This window comes from Oryx dammah, unplaced genomic scaffold, assembly GCF_014754425.2.
Source record: "Oryx dammah isolate SB20612 unplaced genomic scaffold, SCBI_Odam_1.1 HiC_scaffold_7, whole genome shotgun sequence".
NCBI classification, from domain to species: Eukaryota; Metazoa; Chordata; class Mammalia; order Artiodactyla; family Bovidae; genus Oryx; species Oryx dammah.
This window is the reverse complement of record NW_024070191.1, coordinates 32,228,104-32,235,213: the sequence shown is the minus strand read 5'-3', so window position 1 is coordinate 32,235,213 and position 7,110 is coordinate 32,228,104. Positions and strand designations below refer to the sequence as shown.

The 7,110-nt window shown below is 44.3% G+C and overlaps 1 protein-coding gene across 4 annotated transcripts in view; it reads left to right on the top strand.

The window, feature by feature from the left end:
- The first annotated feature begins 1,919 nt into the window (after positions 1-1,919).
- The window catches only part of NSD3 (nuclear receptor binding SET domain protein 3), a 108,121-nt gene continuing 102,930 nt past the window's right edge, over positions 1,920-7,110 (top strand). For all 4 annotated transcript variants that reach the window (XR_005721474.1, XR_005721473.1, XM_040242943.1 and 1 more), the window contains exon 1: positions 1,920-2,399. The gene's annotated coding sequence lies outside the window, so the exon portion shown is untranslated. The remainder of the gene's footprint in view (positions 2,400-7,110) is intronic.

Below are 7,110 nucleotides of genomic sequence, written 5' to 3'. Positions count from 1 at the left end.
ATTTGCTCACTTTCTATGAAGAAGAGAAAGCATGTTCTGAACCTTATGTTAGATGCTAAAAATAGAAATTATTATTTTTAAGTTATTTCCCTAAATATGGCTCTAGACCAAATATTACTGACAATGTATATCTTATGTAGGAAGAGACTGTGCATTTACTTCACATAAATTTAAACTGCTGACAGCACAGCTTTAGAAGCAGATTAAAATAAAATCCCTGGGAATAATTTTCCACATTCTCCTCAAGGGGACAATCCAAGTGTCAGGCCAAGGAAATCGCTTATCAACAAAGCAAGAAAGATACAGGGAGGTGGGAAAGATTAGGTAGAAAGGATCTTAGGAAAGTTTAAAAAAAAAAGAGAGAGACCAATTTAACCTCTTTCCAGGAGATAGAATCAAACATTTGAAATAAGTTCACAAATCCCCTTTGGAGACCTGTGTTCTAAAAAGACATTTAAAACAAAGAAAAATGTGCTTTTATTGATTCCTTTAACTTCTGGAATCACAAGCATAGCAACCACACAAGTATAGGTGTATAAATAGTTAAGGATGGTAATGGAGATGCTTAGTTCTGAATATCATAACAGCATTATTAACAGGGTGGTGCTTTTTTAAAACGAATCCATAATTAGTAACCATGAAAATCATTGATATGTAGGACTTTAAAAATTTCCTGTTTAAGTGGTATTTACAGATAATAAGATAGCAGGAATTGCCCGTAACAGTACCAAATAGGTCCCGTACTGTAACGTCGGTGGAGAGTCTAACGTCTAGTGGATGATTTGACTTCATGATTCTCAGAACCGAGTATTGGTTTCCTCATCTCGCTGCCTGTTTCCTTTGTACATTTACGTCTGCGCTGCCGCGTCCTAAGTCATTATCTCCAGGCCCCAGGAAATATCACCAAACCGTCACATTCCTGCAAGACTCGTTTACCGTGTCACGCACCTGAGACCTTCTATTGTTTCATATAAGTTTCCTAGGATGGGGGGGGAGGTGGATATAGGGTAACAGAGAATCTCGACTCCCGCTTCCTCCCTCTCCTTCCTGCGTGCGTGAGCTTGGACGAGGACAAACGCCCCCATCCCTCGAAGCGTAGGTGTGGCCGGCGAGCAGGCGAGGGCCCGGCACGTGATGGGCGGGGAGCCCTCGGGATCGGGGTGCAGGCTGCGCCGCCTTTCCCCCCCATTACCCACAAGCCTCCGGGCCCGCGGGGCGAGCAGGAAGCGGGCGTGCGGGGGCCCGAGGCCTGCCCGGGAGGCATCTGAGAACTACCTTCCGGGCTTGGCCCCCAACGTGCTCCGGCCTGAGACCGCCGGGTGGGACGCGGAGCTCCTCTTTGACAGCGGTCGGGCGGGAGTCAGTCAGGGAGGCACAGATATCTCTGTCCCCCTTCCACCCCCACGGCACCCCCCCCCCCGCTCCCCGCTCATCTTTATCAACCGGGCGCCCGTCTGCAGGGGGATTTCTAAGGTCTGGGGACGGCCTCGCGGTGTCACCCCGAGGAGTCCCGCCGTCGGGTGACTGACAGACGCTGTTATCTCCTCAAGCATCAGAGAACACGCACGAGCACACTTTGGCCTCACAGGCCCAACCTCCACCCCGTCCTCTAGTTTTGTTTTGTTTTTCACTCGGCCTCCGCGTCGCGCCTTCCTGTCTCTCCGCCCGGATCGCCTGCGGTCTCACTTCTCGTCTAGACTCCGCCGGGCGGCTCGCGTTTCTGGCTCCCCCCACCCCCACCCCCGCTCCTCCTCTCCACAGGCTGACGAGCCTCTTCCTCCTTTCGGCCCTTGGCGCTCCCAGCCCCGGACTGCATTTCCCGGCAGGCGCCGCGGCCAGCAGCCAATCAGCGGCTGAAGATTTGGCGGCGGCGGCGGCGGGGGCGCCCGGAGAGTCGGGGTGGGGGGGGCTTTGTGCGAGGCGGCGGCGGCGGGAGCGGGCGGCGGCAGCGGGCGCCCAGGACGGAGGCGGAGGCCGAGGTGGACTGTCCACACTGATCGCCCGCGGAGAGGCGCGCGAGGCCGCGTCGAGCTCCGAGGATCCTGCTGCCCCGGCCCGGCCGCCAGCCACGGGCTCGTCTGTGGGAGCTGCAGCTGCGCGGCGACCCCGATCCCTCCGGCTCCGCCGCCCACCCTCCCCCCCGCAGCCTTTCTCCTCTCGCTGCGCGGCCGGCCCCGGCCCGGCCCGGCCGTGGCCCCCTCCTCGGTGCCAGCCGGCCATGGCAGAGGCGTCCGGCGCGGGGGAAATCTAGCCCGGGGATTTCATGAGGCCTAGCTTGGTTCCGCCTCCTCCCGCCGCGGCCCCGGCGGCTGCCCGCGCCCCAGCCCCACTCCGGGCCTCCGTGTCTCTCCTGTGATCGTACTGACACGGCCGGGGGGTTAGAATGGAACAAACTGAAGGTAAAGTGAATGCGCGCGTGTATGTGTGTGAGAGAGAAAGAGTGTGAGGGTGTGTGTGTGTGTGTGTGTCTTGGAAGGGAGGGCTGAGGAGGGGACGACGAGGAGGGGGCGACCTACGAATGGGACCCGGATCGGGAGAAAAACCTTAGCAGGGATGGGAGGACCACTGGGTGGCCCGGAAGGGCTCGAGGCGGGTGTGGAAGGATGGGGCAGGGTGGGGGTGTGGAGGGGATTGGAAGGTGGGACTGGGAAGGTAGGGACTGGGGTGAGGGATGGAGTGGCGCTGAGCTGGGAATTGGGAGTAGAGGTGGGATGGGGGCGGGGATAAAGATGAAACGGGGGAGGGGGCAGGGAGCGAGGAAGAGAGTTGGGTTCGGAGATGGGAGACCTGGGCGGACAGAGAAATAGGCAGGTTTGGGGGTGGAGTGTGTGAACTAGAGGAGAGTCTAGGGAAAGGAGAAGGAATGTGATGGAGAGACGAGGCCCCAAGGGAGCTATGAGGGAATGGAAGTGGAGGAAAAGGTGGATTAGAAAAAAGGGATAAGAAGTGATTGAGACAGGATGCAATCGGAAGATAGGAAATAGATTCAGGAAACCGGGAAACCCAGGATTGTGCTCGGGAAGGAAATGAACTGACTGTTGACAAGGGGTGAGAACTACGGACCAAGCGTCACAGAGTGGGAGGAAAAGAAGGGGCAGGGGGATTGCTGGAGTGTTAGGAAGAGAAAGCCTTTTGTTCCTATATTTGTGTATTCTGTGCGTTTTCTTTCAAGGCTCGAGAATGGAGAAGCTAGTGGTTATGGTGTTGTGAAATGGAGAGGTGTGGGTTTTACTGCTTTGAGGGAGGAGGAGGTGTGTTCCTGTAATGGTAGCGAGACAGGGAGAGCCATGGCCATAATTTGATGGTTTTGGTGAGGGAGTGAAGACTATTCAGATTTAAAGGGGGCAGGGGCAGCCATGTTTGCTGCCAGGCACTGCAGTGTAAATAAATTCCTTCTTGTCTCCGATATCAGTAGGATTCTGGAAGGGGCCAGTCCAGATTTTTAACCCCCCTTCTTTCTATTCATGAACTCTTCCCATACATCTTGGGGTCATATAAAATTATTCATAAGCACCAAAGGAGGTAGTAATGTTTTCCATTTTGTGTGTTTCGCTGCTTTCTCCCACCTTTTTTCCCCTCTTCCTGCTGGTTGCGAACACGGCATGCTAATGAGCTGCAGTGTAAAATTTAACCCTTTTAATAAAGTTAAAAGTATATTTCATACTGGGTGAAGGAATCATAACTAGTCTCTCTATTTCAAGCATGATCATGAAAAGTCTTTTAAATATTGGAAATGCATTTGTTTCAGAAGCTTCCGAAGCAGTCATCGTGTTTTCTGCTATTCTTTGAGTAAACAAGGAAATTGCCTGGGTTGTTTTACTTGGGCTTGTGCTCTTGGCAAAACACTGTGGGGGATAAGAGGGGATTGGAAGGTCTCTTGTGGTAGAGTATCTACTTTTATAATTCGAGTGTTGGAAAATTAGAAATGTGTGTATTTTTAAAAGGTTTTTCTGATAGCTCTTGCTTGTAGAGGATGGGTGTGTTAAATGTTTTCTTTTTTAAAATAAACCCTCCTCCATCCCTTCCCTTTGCTTCCATACAGTTGCTCAATACAGTCTCCAAATGTCAGTTCAGCACAGTGCAATGATCTGTGAAGCAGGCGTGCAGATCTCAGAGCATCATTCAGGTGCCAGGTTTTTTTGGTGGGAACTTCAGATCACACTCTCCAGGAAAGCAACAGTAACTAATGTATTCAACTAAAGCAACAGTAATCTAATGTATTCAAATGTATCTACTTGTGTGATTTGAAAATAGTTACTATTCTAAAGGTTTAAATACTAACAAATTTAGATGAACTAAGTGGAGCCTGGTTTATTTTCATACTGAAAAGAATTAAATGTGTGAGTGACCTTTTGTTTTTGCTATATTATTGTAACTGGGGGAATCCAAACTTTAATCCATCATACTGATATTGAAATTGTTCTCTAATACCAGTAAGGCCTGTTAAAATTTTAATATGATGGACTCAAACCAGGTGTTCTACATTTTGACTTAATCTGAGCGCATTATCCTTTCAAGTTGTTAAATAGAATTTTAAGATATGTTCTTGGTCTTTTCGAAAAGTTAAATAGAATATTATTAGAGTGTTACTCTGGGAGAGCACTTTCAGAAGAGGGGTTAGATTTACAGCTTGGAGTGTTTTTGATTTGATAATATTCAGCCTGAATTTTTAAAGAATCTTATGAGGAAAAGCTACTCTCAAAAAAACTGTTCAATATGCTTTTTTGGGGGGAATTTCTTTATATGGTGGTTTCATTTTTATATCTCCTGCTTGATTGACATGTTATTTGTAGTTAATTTGTAAATGAACTAACAGTGCCATACATTTTTAGGAATATGAGAGACTGTTGTGTATTAAAATAAGAAAAGATTCTTGGAAGCTTGCGTTACTTAAAAAAAGTACTCCTATAAATTCAGCCTTTTGTAAAGATTCAGAATTTTGTAAAGAGAAAGGTGCCCTGCCCAGCTCCCCTGAGTATTCTGGTTCCTTGGCTAGGGAGTCATATAATGAGGAAGGCTACTCTGGATAGATGATTCTTAATTAAAATCCAGACTTTGCTTTACCATTTCCATCATTAGCTCACCTGCAGCCTGTGATAGCTTTTTTTTTTTTTTACTTTAAGTTAATAGATATGTGATTTCTTAGACTGATCAGATTGAATGAGTTTTGAGTAAAGGAAATTGGTTGCCTTGAGGTTGGTCATGCTTGAATGAATTGTCAAAGTCCTCAGTCAGTTGTCTAAGTATCCAGAAACTGGGTATTCAGTTTCTGGAGTTCATAATAATAACACTGTTAATAGCTGCTGATAGCTGTTGTCCTCTAAACATGTGCTGGGCTAAGTGACTTTTGTGGATGATTTCCTTCTATCCTTCCAACAGTTGTGTGGGGTTAGTACTATTAACTCCTTTTTACAGGTGGAGAAATTGAGCTAAATAACTTAAATAAAACACAGATGGTAAAGAATAAAACCAGTGTATGAACCTAGGTTCTTTTCTAATTATAAAACCCAAATCAGAAGACCTTTACTTTTACTCTCTTTTGAAAATTCATAAAAATAATACATGTTCAGTATTTAAATTTTTTCAAATACTAAGAAAGACAGAGATTTAACCATTTTGAGGTTTCTTGTGTGTCCTCCTAGAAAATTCCTGTACATATGTATATATGTTTGTCTTAAAATACATAAAATTGGATCACACTATTCGCATTTTGCTTTTTTTGTTTTAATAGACTACCTGGGACAGCCTTGTAAACCAGCACACATGGACCTACAGCTTTCTTGTTTGTTTTTTTTAAGGGTCATATAGTATTCCATTATTTGGAATAGAATGTTAAGTTGTTAACAAGTTTTTGCTGTTATAAGTAGTATAGCAGATCCTGAATTAAGTCCCTGACAGCCTCTTTATATAGAAGAGATATAGTCCAACTACTTTATTTTACAAGAGAAATCACTGAGACCAAAAAGTTAAGTCCAAGGCTTTGGTAAGAAACCTGTTTCCTGACTCTTTATCCCAGGGTTCCCCAACCTCAGAGATCTAATGCCTGATGACTGAGGTGGAGCTGAAGTAATAATAATAGAAATAAAGTGTGCAATAAATGTAATGCTCTTGAATCATCCTGAAACCATCCCCTCCATCCTGGTCTCTAGAAAAAATTATCTTTCACGAAACTGGTCCTTGGTGCCAAAAAAGTTGGGGACCGCTGCTTTATACCATATCACGTTACTTCATTATTGTGAATGTACTTGTGCTTTCTGTCAAAGCTCAAGGTGAGGGGGAATATTCAAGGTTAAGCATAGTTAGTATAGTGAGCGCAAGGGGCTTAACTTGCAGTGAGGTCAAGGCTTCTCTTTTTTTCCATACTTTATTCACCATGCCGTACATATATCATATACACAAAATATTTTTACATGCATAAGTGAGTCTTGCCCAGGTATCTTGAATTTTGTGTTTTGAGTAATCAAGTAGTTTTGGCAGAATTGTTCCTGTTTTAATTATCAATGAAGTTTAAAAAAAGAAAAAAGAGGTCCAGCTTGGTCCTGGAAAAGAATTTCAAAAGAAGATTGAGACAGTAGTAAGTTTGTTAAATGAGCTAAAAGCACCTAATTGAAGACTTTTTTTTTTTTAAATCATAGGCACCATTGATTATTTTAAATTATTCTTTTACTATAAGAAGAAAATTCATAACCATGGATTATTTGTTGAGTTCTTTTAAAACAAAAATCTGTTTTAAACACTTAAAAAATTAAAATCATTAGAGCTTTAGGAAGGTTTAGAATTTGATATCTATAAAATCTGTTTTTGATGCAATGCTGTTTTTAGTTTTACTTTTTAAAAAAGTCTATTATATGTTGAAAGAGCAGCTGATTTATTCATTTGTTAATAAACAACATGTCCAGCATTAGAGTTTTTAAATGAATGGTGAATTTTACTTCTGCAGGCTAATCTTTTAACAAATATAAATATAGATAAATTTAAGGAATTGATTATACTATGACTACCTAACACTTTTTAAAATACTCAGAGGGTTTTTGTTTCGTTTTTATTGTTGACCTTAATAAGGACTTAAGTATTTTTAAACACTTATGTGTTACATTGTGCTCATACATG